The following is a 21,680-nucleotide window of genomic DNA, read 5'->3' on the forward strand; positions in this document are numbered from 1 at the left end:
ATACAGTAATTTCCAAAATGTAATAGATCCAGGTGTTCTGAAATATGAAGATGATCAAACTCTGTTATTAAAATTTAAAAAGTTAAATTTTAAAAGCCAGCTGCCTGGTGGGCACAATGGTGCACACCTGTAATCCCAGAGGCTCCACAGGCTGAGGCAGGAGTATCACAAGTTCAAAGCCATCTCAGCAACTTAGCAAGGCCCTAAACAACTCAGTGAGACCCTGTCTCTATATAAAATATAAAAAAGGGCTGCAGATATGGCTCAGTGGTCAAGTGCCTCTGGGTTCAATCATTGGTACAAAAAAAAATAGCAAGTTTCCTGAAAGCATTTATAGTATGAAGCCATTTGGCATTTGGCAATGTCTGGATATACTTTTGGTTGTCACATCTGAGTGGTAGTGGTAGGGGACCACTAATGACATATAGTGCATAGAGACCTGGGATGCTGCTAAACATCCTACAATGAACAGGGCAACCCTCCAAGCAAAGCATTTTCTGACCCACCATGCCAACAGTATCAAGATTAGGAAAATCTGTTCTAATTGTGTTAAGTGAAGTAAGTCAAATTCAGAAGGTCAAGCATTTTATGTTTTCCCTGCAGAAGCTACAGAAGAAAAAGGAAAAGAAAGGTCAGGATGTCTTGTGAAACTGAAGGAAGACCAGTAGAGTAGTGGAAATGGAACAGGAAGAGAGAGGAGGGAAGTGAAATGGGAAGTAGTGCAGAATGATATTGGTCAAATTATATTGTTATATTATGTGCACATATGAATGGATACAACAAATCCCACCACTGCATACAGCTATAATGCAACAATAAAAACCATTTCTAAAAATTAACCTTGTTCTAGAATTTCTCTGAACAGTGGACATCTCCAAGAGTTCAATCATGAAGGAAGTATACTCTTTCTAAATCATTAATCTCTCAGTTTGCATTTCTTTTAATGAGCATATTGTAATAAGAAGGCTTTGAGGGGCTGGTGTTGTGCCTCAGTAGTAGAGTGCTCATCTCGCCTATGTGAGGCCCTGGGTTCCATCCTCAGCACCACATAAAGATAAATAAAATAAAGGTATTGTGTCCATCTACAACTAAAAATGTTGTATATAATATTTATATATACATATATATAAAAGAAGTTTTTTGTGTAATTTTGAAATAGTGTGAAGATCACACACATAAAACAAAAATCAATATATTTGATCAAATTACACAGTTTTTGGGCAGACAGAAAGAGCACAGGGCAAGTGCAGCTAGGAGAGGAAAGACGTCTGTTTCCAAGGGATGCCAAGATGAATAATGAACTCAGGTAAGACTCTGCCTTCTGTGCACATGGAGGAATTTCCTCCTGAGAATACATCTCACTGATTGTCTGCTCCTTCCTAGACTCACCCTGAAATGTGCTGCCTGTAATTCAGCACATTAATATTCAAAGGGCAGGGGTTGGGATGTGGAAGGTTGTCTTCTTCCCTGTCCGAACATCACACCCAGAGACCAGAGGCTGAGGGATGGAAATGTCAGGTGCTCAATAGAACATAAAACTACATGTGAACTAGAAGTCATGGTGCTATTTATTTTTCCACATTGTAAATCTCCCTTTTTCATTTTTGTAGAGTTGTTGCTACACTGGAATCTCTTGGGCGCCATCTGGTGGATAGATTTCCAATTCCCAGTTTGATGGTCACCTTCCGAACATTTTAGCTGTTATACCACTGTCTGCAGTTCAAGTTCTTCTCCCGTAGTATATATCTACAATTCCTCATTACTATGTGATGTTGACACATTACAGACAACCATCAATTTTGTATAAAGAGTAAACGGATCCAATATAAGCTTGGGATGAATACCAAAATCAGGTATTCAGACTCCTATCTCAGGGCCTGGTGGGGGCAGTAAAAAACAGGAATAGGCTGTCCTGTTGCTACCCGAGAGTTCATGCCTGGACCTAGAAGCAAAACCAACTCTAGGCCTAAGAACATGTAAGATCCCAAACAGGCTCCTGGAGAACCCAGAGCCTGACAGACTTGTCTTGGAACCCAGTAAATTTCTCATTAAGAAAAATGAGACTTAGGCCTGCTTCCCCAGTAAGATACCACTCTCTGCCTCTTAGTTCCCTAATAACACAGTTCCCAGATTCCAAAGAGTGGGCCCCAGAGAACTTGCGAGCATTTTGCCATCTGACAGGGACAGCTGCCTCTTAGTGAAGTCTTGTGGTTGTTAGAGGCCAGCGAGGCAATGTTTGCAGACTTTTCAAAGTGAAAATCTTGACTATTATGTGAAATTCCTTAATTTTTCCATTGTTGGCTCTAATTATTTTTGAAAGACTCCATGGGCCCAAAAATATTTGTGTTTGGAGCCAATATTTAATGAGCCGTCAAAGAGTCTTTAAGTCCTTTTGAATTCTTCTTATGAACTGTGACTTTGACCTCTGCTCACATCTATTCATGATTACTTTTTTTTTTTTTGGTGGTGGTGGTGGTGGTTCTGGGAATTGAATCCAGGGGCACTCTACCACTGAACTACATCCTGGATCAAACTTGTCATCCTCCTGCCTCAACCTTAAAGGTTTTGAGGGGCAGAAAGCCAGGAAGGAACCAATAGGAATGTCTCTGGCATCCCTTTTCTTGGTAGTATTTTTTTAAAAAATCAGTATAGAATTATCAGTTCTGAACATATCCTTGGCCAAAAACAGATAGACTAGGCAAATTTTCTTGGTTTTATTTATTTGTTTGTTTTCCATAAATCCAGTAAAGAGACAATATCATGTTGTAGTTATAAGTATAAATTTGGAGCCAGACAACCTGGATTCAAATCTTGTCTCTGCCAGTATCATTGCGTCTAATGTCATGTCATTAGTTGCATGACACTGGCAGATTTTTAAATTCCTCATGTAGAGGTTAACTTAATCTCTATTGTTTTATGAAAGACAATAGAATCCACCTCATAGAGTTGTAATGAAGGAACGAAATATATAACAATGCTTACAATGCCTGGCAGACAATAAATACTATATGTGTTGAAATATGAACGTTAGTTCTCCATCACAATGACAAAATACCTGAGAGAGCTGGGTGATGTGGTGCACACATGTGATCCCAGAGACTTGGGAAACTGAGGCAGGAGGATTGAAAATTTGAGAACAGGTCCAGCAATTTAGTGAGACCCTCAGAAAATTAGTGAGACCCTGTCTCAAAATAAAAAAGAAAAAGGACTGGGGATGTAACTCAGTAGTATAGCACTCCTAGACTCAATCCCCCAGTACAAACAAAACAAAACAGAACCCACCAAGACTACCCACCATCTACAATTTTGCCATCTTACATTAAGGTAATCAAGTTGAGATAATCAACTTGAAATTCAAATAAGGAAAGGTTTATATTTTGGCTCATGGTTTTGGTCAGTGATCACTTGATAATCATTTTAAAGACTGTGGCAAGGAAGAACATCATGATGAGGATTGCTTAGTGGAATGAAGCTGCTCGCCTCATGGTGGCCAGAAAGCAACAAAAGAGAGAGAGAAGAAGGGGAGAAAGTCCCAGTATCTTCTTCAAGGGCATATCCCAAATGACCTTCCACTAGGCTCCACCTACTAAGGGTTCCATGACCTCCGAATAGCACTAGAGGCTGTCAGCCAAGCCTTTAACCTATGGGTTTGTAGGGAATACTTTCAATCCATAGCACTTGCCCTCAGCACCCTCAACATCCCCATTCAAAAGGGAGGGATACAGGTATAGAAAGGAAGAATTAAACCAAAGCTCATGTCCATCTCATAAAGCAGAATGCATCTCTAGGAGTCCCCAAAGTCTAAACTGCTTTAGTGTGGCTGAAAAATCCAAGTCACGGGGCTGGGACTCAGTGGTAGAGCTCTTGCCTAGCACATGTGAAGCCCCAGGTTTGAATACCAGCACTGAAAACAAAACAAAACAGATAACCCAAGTCCAAAGTCTTCTCTGAGACTCAGTTCAAACTTTTAGCTGCGAGTCCCTATAAAGATTTAAAAACCAAGTTACCCACTTCCAAGATGCAATGGCCCAGGGTAAACATCCCCATTCAAAAGGGAGGGATACAGGTATAGAAAGGAAGAATTAAACCAAAGCAAAACTGAAATCCAGCAAGGCAAATTTTAAATAGCACAGCTCCATGTCTGGCATCCCTGGCATGGGTGCTGTGACATGAGCTCCAATGGACTTGGACAACCCCACTCCTATTCCCTTGCAAGCTGCAGCCCACCTGGCCTCTCTCTTGGGCTGACCCTGCTTGTTGTCTGAAACAGGCATTCCACGTTCCTGGCATCTCTAATATTCGGAGGTATTCAGCTCTAATTTTCATAGTTCACATTGCCCTGTCATGGGGCTTTTTGCAGGGATTTCCTCAAGGAAAGTCACTGGTAAGCCAGGCTTCACGGCAGGCTGAAATGCAAGGTGATGATTCTAAGCTCTGCTGACTCACAATGTCACTGGAGGCCCACAGAGAGTTCCCTTTATCTGCTGCCTCAGATTTCCTTTTATACCAAGGGTCATGGTCAAATGCATGAAAAATGATGAACTTACCATTGAGATAATATATAGGAGGATGCATAAAATGAAAAATTTGAGAAAATAAAAGTTTTTTTTTTAAATCCCCAGATATCCTTTATCCTAGATTTCCCCTGGTCAAGAGAGAACAAAATATCTTATTGTAATGCCTATGCTAAAAGAATAGAAAGAACAAAATGTTCAGAAAATTTAGGACAGATAATTGATGGATTAAATAGTGTATCGTATTAGGGTCTATAAAAACAACAATGGCATACAGAAATCAAAAGAAAATAATCATCTACAATTCTGCCATCTTACATGTTTTAATTTTTATATGTTCCTTTTACATTTCATTCAAATGTTTTTCCATTTTTCCCCAAACTCACAGAAACAAATCTTAGGTGTCTAAGGGCAAGACCAGACAAGGTGGTCATCAGGTTATGCTACAGTTACCAGGCAATATTTCTGTACTTCTACCTCTAGTAGTTCTGCCAAAATTCTAGTCCTCTTCAAGTCCCTCTTAACTAGTTCTTGAATTCTCAGGAACGAATCCTCTGGCTATCATGTGTCACCTTCAGTTTTCCTCTCCTCTTTAGCATCTCCCTTCAAATGTCTGCTATTATTGGTGCTTCCTAAGAAGCTTCAGATGCATCAGAAACTGTCCAACTCCTCCTCCTAGTGCAATGCCCTGTTCCATTCTCTTCCATCAGCTTGAGAAGGTTGGGCCAGCTCCTTGGTTTCTTTTTTGTACTCCATCTACAAATCCACTGAGCTAGATTCAGGGACACTGGTTATCAGGCAGTGAAAATCTGAGGATTTTAGTGAAACTTTCCTTGTGAGTTTTACTGGCTCTTTATTGCAATCCATAGTCTCTTGAGCATCTCTGAGTCCATAGTTTGGGAAAAGGAAAACTAAAAGCTCAACAGTCTTCTTAGGATCACATTTTTTCTTATTTGCTGACAGTTCCTGAACTGTGCTTATATATTTTATTCTCTTCTCTTTGTAATGAAGTTTTATTCAATAAGTTCCTCGGTCCCAAATGCAAACAAACATATGCCAGACCTAAATATGCAAAAAGCCTTGAACAAACACAATTTAAGGTGACTGGCCTCCTAATACAATAGCATAGATAGAATTCTTGGTTTCATCTTTCTCATTATAGAGTTACTTTGTGTATATTTCCAGCTTACTATCTGGTTCTCATAATTATTATGTAAGAGGTTATATTACAAATATTATATATAATGGATTTGCTATAATTTATCTAATTGTTCTCTTATTTGGAAATTTAGGTTATCAATGATTTTTCTTTTTTTTAATATTTTTTAGTTGTAGAGGGCCACACAATATCTTTATTTATTAATTTATTTTTTATGTGGTGCTGAGGATCAAACCAGTTCCTCACACATGCCAGGCAAGCGCTCTTCCACTGAGCCACAGCCCCAGCCCCTCAATAATTTTTCTTTTTCTTTTTTTCTTGGTACTGGGACTTGATCCCAGGAGCACTTTACCACTGATCTATATTCCCAGTCCTTTTTATTTTTATTTCATTTTTATTTTTTATTTTGAGACAGGGTCTTGCTAAGTGGCAAGGGCCTTGCTCATTTGCTGAAGCTGGCCTCGAACTTGCAATCTTTCTGCCTTAGCCTCCCAAGTTGCTAGGATTACGGGCATGAACTGCTATACCTGACCATCAGTGATCTTTCTATAGTTAAATGAGATGAATTGAGTAGAGACAATTTAAATGGTCATAATTGTGTGTTTTACTTGGGAGATGTTTATATTAGTTAAGGAAATCCTTGTTCTATGATTTTTCAAATTTCAGGGGCATCACATTAAAACTATTTATTTCTCAGTCATTTAACAGTCCAGTATGAGATTCTTTGTCAGCAATGTCAGGGAGAGAGAGCTCTGCCTCACATATTCATAAGAGACCCTAGTGATAGGGCTTTCACCATCTCACTGCATGGTTTCCAAGGTCTCTCTGGACACCATCATCAGCTGGCAGATAAGTAGGAAAGAGAAGTTCATGTGAGAGTTTCTTAAAATAAAAATGACCCATTTTAATGGTGCAATTTGATGATCTATTTATAAGTGTGTATAGTTGTATAACCACCATGAAAATCAAAATATAGACTTTCCAACATCCTAAAAAATTCCTAATGCCTTTTTATGTCTGATCCCCTTTTGCAACTCCTACCTCCTGACAACTTTCTGTGGATATAGGTAAGTTTGTTAGTTCTCAAATTTCATACAAATGGTATATAATATATATTATTTTTGTGATGCCTCCTTTACTTAGCAAAATTCATGTGATAATTGTAGTAGTAGTAGTAGTAATATAGTATTTGCACCATCCATTGCTTTTTATTGCTGTGCAGTATTTATTGTATACAGTAACCATTGTATGGCTACACTACAATTTGTTAACCCATTCACCAATGGTTTTAGATGTTATGAATAATACTGATAGAATTTATGTGCTTATACTTTAATTTCTCCTGTGTAAATATCTAGAAGAAGGGTCACAATGTCACATGGCAAGTGGATGTTACCTTGATAAGATATTGCCATATTGTTTACCAAAACTGCTATACTGTATCTGGCATTGTTACCAGCAATATCTGAGAGTTCCGGTCATGCTACATCCTCACTAATCCATGGGATTGTCCATGCTGTTAATCTTCACCATTTTATATTGTTTTATAAAAACAGATATTTCTAGGGTCTGTATATATTGATTGACTAGATTTCTGCGATGGAGTCATGTTTTGTCTTTTTGTTTTCTGTAGTACTGGCGACTGAACCCATTAGTGTTCTATCACTAAGCTACACCCCCAGCCATTTTCTTATTTTTATTTTGAGACACAGTTTCACTAAGTTGCCCAGGATGGCCTTGAACTTGCAATCCTCCTGCCTCAGTCTCCCAAGTAGCTAGGATTACAAGCATGTGCCACCTCACCCAGCATGAAGCCATGTCTTATTCTTCTTGAGTTTCTTTCTGGTAAATACATACTGGGCACTTAGCAAATATTGGTTGAAGAGCCAGGCATGGTGGTGCATGCCTGTAATCCCAGGAGTCTGAAGCTAGAGGATTACAAATTTGAGGCCAGCCTCAGCAACATAGCAAGACCTTGTCTTAAAAAAAAAAAATGGCTAGGGATGTGGCTTAGTGATTAAGCCCCTCTGGGTTTAATCCCTGGCATGCAGGTGTGCACGTGCACGCGCACACACGCGCGTGCACACACACACGCAAAAAAACCCAACAAATATTGATTGAATATTTACATCTCTACATGTTTAAAATTAAATCTGAAACTTGCCTAAAAATCCCCACAACTTGTATCATACTGTATACTGTAAAAATACCAAATGCTTGCAGATTCCTGAACATCCATAATGTTTCCCATTCCTATGTTATTTGCATCCTCCCCTATTCCTAGAATTTTTTTCCTTGTTTGTTTATCTGGCTAATTCCTCTGCCTGTTCTCTGTGACCCAATTAAGGAATCATTTCATCTTCCCCTTCATTCCTGGGCGGGATTATCTATCTCTTCTCTGAAATATTTAAAATATCTTGTGTTGATCATTATCATTTACTTATTGCACTGTTCTTAACAAAAACACCCAATATGGAACCAGCTGTGTCACATTTATGTCCCAGTTTCCTTAGCTGTAAAACATGGATAAGAATTGCCCTTGTAATGCTGAGCATGGTGGCACACCTGTAATCTCTGAACTTGGGAAGCTGAGGCAGGAGGATCACAAGTTCAAGGCCAGCCTGGGCAACTTAGTGAGACCCTGTCACAAAAAAGGGAGGTAGCTGGGGATGTATCTCGTGGTTAAAGCACTCAATCCCCAATACCCGCCCCCCCCCCAAAAAAAAAAAGACTTTATATTTTAAGACCTTAAAAAGTAAATATTTGGCACCTAGAAAACTCTCAATAAAATTGTATAATCATGCAAAAAATTTAGCCATTTTAGTGGATACATAGTAAATTCTTCTTTTTCACTTGCATGATCACAGTGACTGGTGAACTTCTTTTGTGTTTATTGGTTTATATATGTGTGTGTATGTGTGTGTGTGTGTGTGTGTGTGTGTGTGTTATGAAGTGCTTGTTCAAACCATTTGCCCATTTTTTAAAATGTGGTTGTTTGTCATATTTTATTTGTAAGAGTTCTTTATTTTTTTTTTTACATATTGTGGATACAAGCAAAGAGGATACTCCTTACTATCCAGTGTTTTCCAATACATTTAAGTTGCTGCTTTTTTGTATTATGTCCAGCTTTTTGTTTAGTACTAGGGTCCTTGTGCTTGGAAGGCAAGCACTCCACCACTGAACTACATCCCCAGTCCTGTGTCCAGATTTAATAGTTGATAGAGTTGGTCCTATAGGATCTCACTGTATCATTATGGAAGATGGAAACTGTGAAGGAGATTTTAAGATTCAGAGCTAGAATCGGCTCTCATCAATTCTGCTTACAGTGTGTTGGCTGGAATTCAGTCATGTGACAGCATCCAACTTCAAAGAAGCCTGGGAAAGGCAGAGCAGAGTGCCCTGGAAAAGAACAGGATTGATGATGAGCTAGCAGAATCTGCTGTGGGAGCCTCAAAGGAACATATAATTGTAGAAAGCCTAACCCAGGGACATGATAGATCTATTTCTAAATCCCTTCCACTATAAAAAATCATGATGTACTAACTATAATCAGACCCTGGGCTATAATAGCTGAGGCCAGAATTTATGGAGCATTTGCTATGAGCCAGGGATACAGAGACTCTATATACATTTCTTAACTATTAAATGGACCCTATTTTTAAGGTGGCCTTGGGAAGACTGTCCACACCTTTGATTGCTGCTGCCGTATGATGGTGTGTTTAACGATGCCTCCAAATCTTGTCAACCCCAGCAGAAGCACGGTTGTGAGTGATGAGGCTGCTTGCCAAGCTCTCCTAGTTCCCCCAAGGGAAAGGATCACTGGGGAAACAGAGCATTATTAATGTCCCCAAATTTCAACAAGCCAGTTTTTCCACTCTCTGGTAATGATTGGTAGACTCCTGTTGACCCTCCGGGGTTTGGGTAACATTCCAATTTGCAAATTTTCCATGTGGCTCTCTGCATTTGCTCTACACCAGTCTCATGACTATTCACAGCATTCTGTTCTAGAGCTGTTCACAGACCAGCGTTTCTGCTCTCACAGTTGAATTTCCTGCTTGACTACATAGTATGGACAGATTTATCTGTAATACTTTGATGATCCAAGTGGATTGGAAACGCTGCTTATGAGCCAGACACAAAACAAATGCAAAAATAATAATAATAATGGCGGCACTCACTGGGCACTATTGCTGGCAAACTGCTTCCATGTACCTTGTTCTATCTGGTGTTGTCTCTCAGAGATCACTCTTTTGTTACCTGATGATTAGTGTCTTGAAATCCATTGTTATATGTGCTTTGTCCCTTGTTTTGGATATTCCAGGTTGGAGTATAAACCTGAGCTCAAGCAATTATTTCAGATCACCCTAAAATGCAATGTTTCTATCAGAAGTCAGGAAATAATACCTGACGTCCAGGTAGAAAAGGATATATTGCCTCTTGGAGGACAGGAGGGCTTGAACAGAGGGCAACCCGGGCCTAAAAGTATGAGAAGATAAACTAAGAAAAAACAGAACAGTGATTCCAGGGTTAGGAATATGGATAGGGTTTTGCTGTCTAAATAAAGTTGGAAGAACATGGAAAGACGAAAGATGAATGTCTCCAGTGTAGTGAATGCAAATTGAGTAAAATGAGATTCATCTCAGTTCTGTACATTTGTACTCTGAAATCCACTGGTAGTATGGACTTTTGGGCTTGACATTTGTTGAGGAAGCCTGATCTTTAGAGCCATGGTTTGTAGGTTGGGGAGGGGAATGCTAATTTTTAAGGCTTTTGCAGGAAAGTAACTCTGTTCTCCACAGATAACTTCATTTTAAGAAATGACTGTAAATAAAATGGGAAGAAACTTTCTGTCTTGTGTCTTCCTAGAGATGCTCTTTTGTTTTAAATTCCACTTTGTATGTATACAGCAATCATGAAGGAAGTGGCAGTGCCAGGGTCCTCTTCCAATCCATTGCAGCCCAAGACCCCAGTGGCATGAAGTGATCGGACTATGCCTTCTCTAGGCATTGTGACACGGGCTGAATCATCAATATGTGACAGAGAACCACACCTCAAACCACAGAAGATCTTTTCATTTGGGTGCACTTCCAGGTTCTCACATGACCTTAATGGTGCACATCTAAATTTGCTGGTTGTGTTAGCTTTTTGTCATTGTGACAAATGCCTGAGAAAAACAATGTAGAAGGAGGAAAGATTTACTTTGGTTCATGGTTTTGGAAGTTTCAGTCCAGAGTCAGCTGACTTCATTGCTATGGGCCTGTGGTAAGGCAGAGCATCATGGCAGAGAGGGAATGGACGCTGGTTCTTGACCCACTTGCTGTGAGACTTAGCCTCTCTTCTGATGTTGTATGGGTGCTCTTGTGATGGTTCAATAATCTCTGCCATGATGCAGCCTGGGGGCTCTAGAATGATGTTCTAAGCATGCCCTGATCTCTGGACTGATTCAAGTTTCATGAACATGCTCACTCCCCATCTCCACAGCAAAGGATCTGCACTCACTGCTTCCTCTGCTTGGAACATTCTTTCCTCTTTTTCTCTCTTCCCCTGAAAGGATCAAAGGGCCAAGTTAACCTCTATGCCATCTTGAGGTTTCATATAGAGCTTCTCTCTCTCAAAGAAACCTTCCTACTGCCCTTCCTCCTCGCCCCACAAGTCTTAATTAAGTTCTTTTGTTAAAGACTCTCAAAGAACCAGTTCTACAGTCTGCTTATGCTAGGTTATAATTATTCCCTCATTTGTGGGATTACTTGATGCTTGTTACCTCCACTAGAAGTAAACTCCATGAATGCAAGGACCTCAGTACCACCCCCAACTTGTTTCAGTATCAGTTATGTCAGGTTTGGGGAAAGACTGAATGAGGAGTGGGAAATGAATGAGTGCATCCCCTCTCCTTTCTCCCTCTGCCACCCAGGGGCCCTAAAGTGGCATTCCCTGTGACCTAGGGTCACCTCCCTTAAATACCTCCTCCAGATTTTGCCTACAGTGCCACATTCCACAGACTCAAAATCCAGCCCTTTGGACTGTTTGGGGGATGGACAGCACTTCCTGTGTCCTTCTCTCTGGCCCCAGATATCCTTAATCACTCACTGCAGGAAACAGATGCTTGAGGATTGGGGACCAGAGGTCCCCAAGTTCTCTAGGTCCCATTCAGCCTATCTCACCTTCAGGGTTTGTGGGGACTACTGGTTTTTGTTATTGCTATTTTTCCGGTGCCTAGGATCAAATCCAGGATTATTCTAGCATATGCTCTTCCACTGAGCTACAACCCAGCCCTGTTGGTGTTTTTAAAGTAAATTTCCTGGTTAATTAGAAGCAATAGGGAAGGGGTCCATTAATGCTCCCTCTAGCCTACCTATCATCTAAACTTGCTTTTTATTTCACTGCTACTTAATCTCTCTCTCCTTGATGAAATTGGTTCTTTTAATTTTTCCTGGTTTCCAAGTATATTAGTTTCCTATTGCTGCTGTACAAATTAATCACTCTTATGGTGTTACTTTTTGGGGGCCTAAAGGGGCCCCAGGGTGCAGGCTGGGTTGCTTAGAGATTGCTTGTTTTGCATTCCAAGGGTTCATGGGTATTTCCTGTATCCCAATGGTTTATGGGTGCTTTTCTTTTGAGACTTATATGTTTTTATTTCTCTGCAGCCCCAAATTCCTTTATCATCCCTAATAGTTATTGTAACACCCAAGCCTTTTGCATTGTTTCTGAATTGAATATAATGAGTTAAGGAATTGAAGGACCTTAAACTTCTCATGGTGGCACATGCCTATAATCCCAGAGACTCAGGAGACTGAGGCAGGAGGATTACAAGTTCAAGGCCAGCCTACGAAATTTCGGGAGACCCTGTCTCAAAATAAAAAATAAAAAGAACTAGGGGTGTAGCTCAGTAGTAGAGCATCTCTAGGTTCAATCTCCCCATCACTCAAAATAAATAAACAATAAAAAGAGCTGAGGCTATAGGACAGAGCACACACCTGGGTTCAATCTCCAGTACTGCAAAAATAAATAGATAGATAGATAGATAGATAGATAGATAAAATAAAAATGAGAAGAAAATAAATTGGAGGACCTTAAATTTCACTTTCATTTTGAAAAGTACAAAAGACAGCACATTAGAAGTTTAATTAGACATTTAAAGAATCCATAAACCAGGCCTGGAGGCACACACATGTAATCCCAGCTATTTACGAGGTGGAGGCACGAGGATTACAAATTCTGTTACTCCAGTCAAGTCAAGGATCCTGTTTGGATCCCAGCTGGTTAAATTCAGCTGTCCATCCACATTGGAAATAAGTAAACAACATTAAAAGGGAAAATGAATTTCATGCAGTTTGGCCAAACTGGGGAGAAGCAGCTACATTACTTCTCTGCTAATCCTACAGAAGTGGTTACAATTTCCAGAAACAAAAGCCAGGTAATAAAAATATGTAGATTTACTTAGGCTATGCGGGCCAGAGGACATGTCAGTTTCAGCTTTCTTGGTACCATGCAGGCAAGGGGGTAATTTTTTTCTTAGCAGGACAACGTTCAGGAGCTGTCTCAGTTCAAGGCCATCCTGGAAACCTCAGCAAGATCCTGTCTCAAGATAAGGTAAAAAGTGCTGGGGATGTATGTAGCTCAGTGGCAGAGCACTTGCTTACCATGTGCTAAGGCCCAGGTTACAATCCCCTCCCCTGACACCCCCAGCACAGAGAAAGAGAAAGAAACAAAAGGGGCTATGAACTCAAATTCATCCACTTATTGCCATATAACCTTCAGTAAATCATTTTACTTCTCTACATTACAAAGTAGGAATAAATACAACAATGCATCTCAGATTTACCATCAATGAAATGAGAACAATTATGCTACTTATCCCATAGAACTATTGTAAAGATCTGTTGAGTTATACTCACCTAGCACTTAAAATTGATTAGCAAATATTTGTATTGTTATTATAGCTAGTTTGTATTTTATCACCATGCCTAATCCATGTAAAATACAGGTTTTCATAAAAAGGTTCATGGGATCCTAAAAGGGTCATGAATTGGCATCAGGAGGTGCATGAATCATTTAAATTACGTGCAAGCTTAGAAGGTGAGAGAGCTTGTAGCTTTTCAGGTTCTTATAGGGTTTCAAAACACAGGTAGTTGAAATTAAAGACTTGAGACACCTGAGGGAAGTTCTCTGATTAGTAAACTTGCAAGGTAGCAAAAAACCTCTGGCTCTAACCTCTAGTCAATACATTTAAAATGTGATTGTTAATAGTTAGGGTTGTAGCCCAGCGGTAGAACATTTGTTTAGCTTGCACAAGGCCCTGGGTTCAATCTCCAGACCCAAATAGGCAGATAGATAGATAGATAAATAAATACACACATACATAAATAAATAATTTTAAACCAAGTATGATGGTGTACTCCTGTAATCCCAGCATCTCTGGAGGATCATAACTTCAAGGCCATCCTGGCCTGAAAAAAAAGAAAGAAAGAAAGTTAAGAGCTGGGGATGTAGCTCAGTGGTAGGGCATTCCTGGGTTCAATCTCCAGTACTGCAAAAATAAACTAATAATAACAATAAAATAAATTGGAGGACCTTAGATTTCATTTTGGAAGTCTCAAAAGACAGCACTATTAGAAATTTAACTAGACCCTTAAAGAAGCTATAAACAGGCCTGGAGGCATACACCTGTAATTCCAGCTACTCAAGAGGTTGGGGAGGAGGCTCCCAAGAAAAACATGTGATTTTATAAGAGCCCTACTATTAATCAGAGTTTCAGGGACCATCAAGATCCTAATTAATCAAAAAAAATCAGTGAGCAAACCAGAATGCCAGGGATTGTTTGTCTAGTAACTAAAATACTTGTTCCACCGGGTGCGGTGGTACATGCCTGTAATCGCAGCAGCTCGGGAGGCTGAAGCAGGAAGATTTAGAGTTCAAAACCAGCCTCAGCAAAAGTGAGGCACTGAGCAACTCAGTGAAACCCTGTCTCTAAATAAAATACAAACTAGGGCTGGGGTTGTGGCTCAGTGGTTGGGTGCTCCTGTGTTCAATCTCCAGCACCAAAATAAGTAAATCAATGAAATAAAATACCTGTTTTCCTTATTCATTTTCCTGATGGAGGTGCCTGAGCATGATTGACAGGGCTGTCAACCTATAGAAAACAGGACCACTTGGTAGCTTCTTACAGGCATCAGGGTATCTGGAGAATAAATTACTTACTCAGAACAATGGTAAAGAAATCCAGGTATACAATTAGAAGAGATGTTTGTATATGGACTATGATAAAATGTAATGAATTGTCCCTGTACCATATCAAAGCAACCTCACTAATGCCCATATCATTCCTGTCACATGTACAGTCTTCCCCTCTTTCTCTTGGAGTATTACTGTGTAAAAGCAAGATCTACCTTAGCTCATCTTTTTGAACATGCAGACAAGCTCTTTCTATTCATGAATTCTTTCTGCAGAAAAGAAATAATATGATTGATTATGTTACAGGATTTTTTTTTCTTTTTTTGGAGTGCTGGGGATTGAACCCAGGGCCCCACACATGTTTGACAGTACTTCACCACTGAGCTACGTACCCAGCCCACTTTTTTTCTTTTTTAACAATCAGTTGCATTTTGATGAAACAGTATTCGTCTTACCTTAATTTCAATTGGTATTTCCCAAAACTCTCTTTTCAGATATTCACTTTCTCTCGGGGTGATGACTTTCTCAGGTAGTTCATTCATTATTCATTGATTGGTTCTAGGTTTTCTGTCACAGTTGCCTTTTCATTACTAAGTCACTTCCTATGTCAACCAGAAGAATCCACCTCCCTGCTAATTGCTATCATTATTGTCATCATCATCACCATAAGGATAATAAAAACAACTCTGTAAAGAGGAGTTTTGTGTGTGTGCATGTTAATAGAGTCATCCTTTTTTCACCAACCCTTGGTTCTTGTGATTGAATCCAGGGTCCTCTACCACTAAGCTACTGTACACATAAGCTACATCCCTAGTTCTTTGGATTTTTCATTTTGAGACAAGATCTTTCTAAGGTTGAATCTGGCCTTTGAACTTGTGGCCTAAGCCTCCTGAGTTGCTGGAATTACAGGCATGCACCACTACACCCAGGCTGAAACTCTTTTTAAGAAAGGGGATAATACTAGTCCCCTTCTTAAAACTAACCACACTTACCTAGCAGGCAGGAGACCCAGAGTTCAATTCCCAGTACCATTAAAAAGAAGAAAAAGAAAGAAAGAAAAGAAATCTAATGCAAACTTCTAGGATTGCTAAACTGCTAGTATATACAGCTGACTCTTATATTCGTTGCTAACGTGCAACATTCTTTCCTCATTTTGCCTTTATGGAAATGAATCAACCCCCCAGGAAAATAGTGACACAGATTACCAGGGACACCAGAGGATACTTCAGTCCACACTTGATCTCCTCAGACATCTGAGTCAATAAATTCCTTTTTTTCTTTGAACTATTTTATTAAATATATATATTTTATGGTGCCGGGGACCAAACATAGGTCCTTGCACATGCTAAAAACCATACTGTACACTGAACTAAACCAAGGCCTGAATAGCGTTGTGACCAGGCTTGAGACAGGGTCTTGCTGAGTTACCCCAGCTGGTCTCAGCCTCCCAAATTGCTAGGATTATGGGTGGGTTCCACTGGAATCTAGCACATTGTCCTGTTTTATATTCTTCTTCTTATTTATCATGTCCTGAGATTATCATGTTCAATTTTTTTTTTTTGTCCCATCAGAATACAAGCTCCTTAAGAACAGAGATTTTCTCAGTCAGAATTTCATTTTCAGCACCTTTAGGAGTGCCTGGCTCATGAGAGGGTGTCAGTAATAGACACTGATTGATTGACTGAATGAATGAGTGAGTGAAAATCAAGCAGTACAGATTCTAATTGTGCCCCCCCACACTGGAAATTTAACTCAGGGGCACTTCACCACTGAGCTACACCCATAGCCCTTTTGTTTGTTTGTTTGTTTTTATTTGAGACAGGTTCTAAGTTGCTTAGGGCCTTTCTTTCTTTCTTCCTTTTCTTTTTTTGGCTGGGGGTGGGAGGTACCAGGGCTCAAACCCAGGGTCGCTTAACCACTGAACCACATTCTCATCCCTTTTTATTTTTTGAAACAGGGTCTTGCTAAATTGCTTAAGGCCTTGTTAAGCTGAGGCTGGCTTTGAACTTGCAATCCTTATGTGCCTCCACCGTACAAGACCCTGTGAGCCACCGTGCCCAGCTGTTCAGTGTCTTTAAGTTGCTGAGCCTGTCCTCAAACGTGAGATCCTCCTGTCTCAGCCTCCTGAGTCCCTGGGATTACAGACATGTGCCACCTTGCCCGTTCAGAAATATAATCTTTTGTATGCTTTACTTTATCTAATCTTTACAATAACCTTATGAAATAAACAACTATCATATTATTAATTCACTTTATCATACTATTAATTTCATTTTAGAGAAGAAAACTCTTAGAGAAGCAATTTACCCAAAGTCATGTTTGATAGTAATTTGAGAAATTAGAATTCAAATCCAGACGTTCCACATACTTTCTATTCCTCAAAATATCTGCTTTATTTTTTGTAATGCAAGTCTGGAGATCACAACTGAATTCCAAGTAGAAAAATGAGTTTCCTGCTCCTGTCTTCACCCCCACTAACCCTGTTGGTCTTATCCTCAGAGCCACCGTCAGAGAAGCTGGCTAGCTGCAGCCCCTGAAACCCCAGGGACATGGGATAGGGCCTGATCTGAAGGGTTCACTACACAAGAAAGCAGGAAAGTGCACATTATCGGTAGGCTTCCAGGTCCAAAGCAGATAGCCAAGAAGGGGCTGGCCTGGGTATGCACTAGAACCTTTTCCCCAAACTTCACTAATCAGAAGAGTCTCTCTTCCCAAGGGAATGGGGCCAGGGGAGGGAGGGAGGGAATGAGGGGTCTAGAGAGAAGGGCAGAACTATTTAATTTCATAATACTTCCATGGAGGCCAAAGTTCCTGTCTTATGGGTGGAGACAGTAACAGAGGGAGAAATTTCCCAATCTCTAGCATTGAATTATAAAGAGGTACACTTAACTCCTCACCCTCTCCCCATTTTTTTTTTTTTTTTTGGTACTGAAGATTGAACCCACAGGCTCTTTACCACTGAGCTATATCCCCAGCCCTTTTATTTTTTTTATTTTTGAGATAGGGTCCCTATAAGTTGCTTAAGGCCTCACTAATTTGAGACTAGCTTCGAATTGATAATCCTCCTGCCTCAACCTCCTGAGCCTCTGGGATTACAGGCATGTACCATTGCACGCAAATCAAATTTCTTCTGATATTGTAGACTGTGGAATGGAGCAGTAGAAGATATTATCTATATTAACAATATCAGGGCTCAATTAAACCCATAAATCTAATCAAATCACTTCTAAAAATTATTCTGTATTCCTATATTATTCATTTATATTTGAAGAATAAATAATTGAGTTTTATTCTTGAAAGATATTTTCTGATATGCACAGATACTGGAGAAACTAAGATTTTTAATTTATTGCTCACTTTCACTTCACTTCATTCTCATTAATCTCAAATTATGCTCAAGTTAAGTAGCAGTTAAAGAGCTTCTTTCCGCCTATTAACCTATTATACTAGCTCGTAAACATATGTGAACAGTTCATGGTTCAAATAATGCTCTGGGCTTTGTAGCTCCAGCATAAAGACCAAATTTAAGACAACTAACCTGTTGTGTAGCCAGTCACATGCCCCTTCAACACACATAATGGAATCCCACGGGATTTCCATAGTGCTAATCATCAAAAGCCCTGACTAGTTTGTGTCACTGTATCAACAGCTGTGGAAACTGAGGCACTCAGTTTAATTGAGGTTAAGTTTAAAATCATACAGAACACTAGGAAAGGAGGCTTAGTCTGGGGGCTTTGACCATTATAGCTACTCAACTGAAATCTCTGTATGCCAAGTATTTTTCCTGAATGCCACTGATTTCTAGGTAAAGAAAAAAAATTAAGGAAAAATATAGTTAAAAGAAAAAAAAAAACATTAAACATGGTAACATGAAAGGTAAGACCCTTTGTGATTTAGACCTAAAAAAGAAGACTCAATGCCTTTATATCACTATTTATGTACATTAAGTATGTAACACTATTTATGTACTTAAAGTATACTTAAATTATTAGAATAACTTCAGATGCTATCAAGATCCCAGCAAGCCATAAAATATGTGCATCTTTTTTTGAAATGGGGCATTACTATGTTGCCCCATTTAAAAAAAAAAATGGTTGACCTCAAACTCCTGCCTAGGCCTCCCAAGGATCTGGGACTACAGATGTGCACCACCACTCCAGGCCTACACTAGCTTTACAGCCAAATTTCAACTCCTTTTCAGGTAAAGGCTATTCACGAACAGCTCCAGGTCCTCTGCAGCCTCATCTCCTGGTCTCCACAGCTATGGTGGAGAAACTGAGCGTTTTGCAGTTTCTCATATCTCCCAGTCTTTGTGTCATTTCTTTTCTACCTGGCTACTTCCTGGGCAACCCTCAGGATTAGGGAGTTAGCCACGAGAAGCTTGAAGTCGGATTGTTTTATACATCCTTGTGTCCTTGGGTTGCAGAGAGTGACTTCCTTGAATGGATTTCAAAAATCAACTTTCCTGGACACTGTGAATTCACAGCCCAGAGGGCTTCCATACCTGATCACCTGACCTTTATTTTCTCTCTTTTCTATGCCCCACTGACTTTAAGACTCCAGTTGGGTGTGGTGGCACACACCTATAATCCTAGAGACTTGGGAGGATTACAAGTTTGAGGCCAGCCTCAGCAACTTAATGAGACCCTGTTTCAAAAGAAAAATAAATAAATAAACAAACAGACTCAAGCCACACAGTAAAAGACAGTTCTAAATTCATTAAGAAAATAATTAACAGGTAATAATTAATGTCCAGGTCAAAAGGACAGTATATAATAATCACAACCACAAATTAGTCAGAAATGTTCCTTCCTCCCTCTTTTAAATTTCAATGCAATTAATTGTTTTCAAGTTACCTCTCATAGCCTTGTATAATATGTATGCTAACATTTCATGTCTTGTTTCTTTCTGGGCTCTCATCTCATAAAGACCAGAGACATGTTTTTATATCTCCACCCCAATTGTGCTGAGAGTGCTTTCTTATTGTAGACATTCGGAAGAGATTTCATTGAAAATTCAATTTATTGAGAACCTACTGTGTGCTAGGTATGGTGACTTAACACTGGGGATATTGGTAATGCATAGTCACAGCCTCTTCCCTCAGAAAGAAAAACATTTAAAGTGTAGCTTAAGGATTATAAACAGGGTTTGGGTGTAGCATAGTAGTAGAGCTTTTGCTTAGTGCACGTGAGGCCCTGTGTTCAATATCTCCAGCACTGAAAGAAAAAAAAATTACAAACTGGTATATTGGAGTGCTTTGAGGGCAAGGAGAAATCACCACCACTGGGGTGCAGAAAGGTCTCCAAGCAAGGTTGCCTTGATTTGGTGTTAAGGGGTGGGATTAATACCAGGGTTTAAATCTACACTGAAAGGAAGAAGACGGTGAGCCCAGCAGGAATTTAAGGCAACTGGTGCTTCCCAAGTCCCTCCATTAACTTCCTGGAATACATCTACTGTTCATCTGCAAGACTCCTGGAGATGATGGGAACCCCTTGAGAGGCAGAGAAATGGAATACTCATGGGTGCTAGAATTCAGAAACTCCAAATCATCCAAATAAGTAAACAGGGCTGACAAATTATCTTCTTTCCAATGAGAATATTGTGCCTAAAATCTGATGTGTACCTAGGAATCATTAGTATAAAAGTTCCTTACTTTATAGGATTGATAGTTCTGCAGGAGGACTTGGCACTTGAATTCTGTGGCTAGCTCAGAACAAAGGCACACAATGTTCAATGGTAAACATATAAACATACCCACTCTGGCTTAGCCAGAGTGGGTATGTTTATAAAGCTGAATTCCAATTTGATAATGAGCATCCTTGATTCTGATTTTGATCCTGGATGACTCTAAACAATCCAAATAGGGCATGAAAGGGCATGTGTCATGGTTTGGATGTGATGCATTCCCCAAAAGCTCATGCATGAGACAAGGCAAGAACATTCAGAGGTGAAATTATTAGGTTATGAGAGCCTTAACCCAATCAGTGAATTTATCCCCTAATGGGGACTAATTAAGTAGTAACTGAAGGTAGGTAGAGTGTGACTGGAGGAGGTGGGCACTGAGGCTGTGCCTTTAGGGTATATATTTTGTATCTGGTGAGCTGAGTCTCTCTCTACTTACTGATCATCATGTGAGCTGCTTCCCTCTGCCACACTCTTCCACCACGTTGTTCAATCTCACCTGGAGCCTAAAGGAATGGAGTTGGCTTTCTATGGACTGAAATCTCTGAAACTGAGTGTCCAAAATAAAACTTTTCCTGAAACAGCTGCTTTCCATGGGGTTTAAATATAAAGGAATTAGAGGTGGTAAGTGCCTCCTTGGTCAATATATAAATTAGACCAGACTGACTTCATTTTTCTTTTTCAGAATCAGAGGAGTAGGGGAGGAAGAGGAGAATATAGAACTTGAACAAAAAGTCTTGCTAGTCTAAATGCACCAGGTCCTCGCTCTCTTTTAAACTAGTATTTCTCATTGTATCATTCATTTCGAACTAATCATAGCTTTGTGATATCTCAGAAATAGTTTTAGATGTCTTTTAATTATTTAACTTTCCATGTCTGTGTTTGTACTCTTGTGTGTTAGGCCCCCCCCAGAGGAAGGGAACTTTTTGATGTTTTAGCTCCCTACAAGTCTAACACAGCCCCTTGCACTTTACACCTTAAAAAAATAATAATAATAGTTAAGGAATTAATAAATGAGTTTTTAGGAAGAAAGAAGTTAAGATAAAAAATTTCTCCGTGAGAATGTGTATTTCCATGTGTATTTCAGATATGAATCAGCTAGTCAGCGAAAATCGTGCTTTTAATGTTCACCAGGTGTAGGCAAAATCTTCCGC

Source organism: Marmota flaviventris, chromosome 10, assembly GCF_047511675.1.
Source record: "Marmota flaviventris isolate mMarFla1 chromosome 10, mMarFla1.hap1, whole genome shotgun sequence".
NCBI classification, from domain to species: domain Eukaryota; kingdom Metazoa; phylum Chordata; class Mammalia; order Rodentia; family Sciuridae; genus Marmota; species Marmota flaviventris.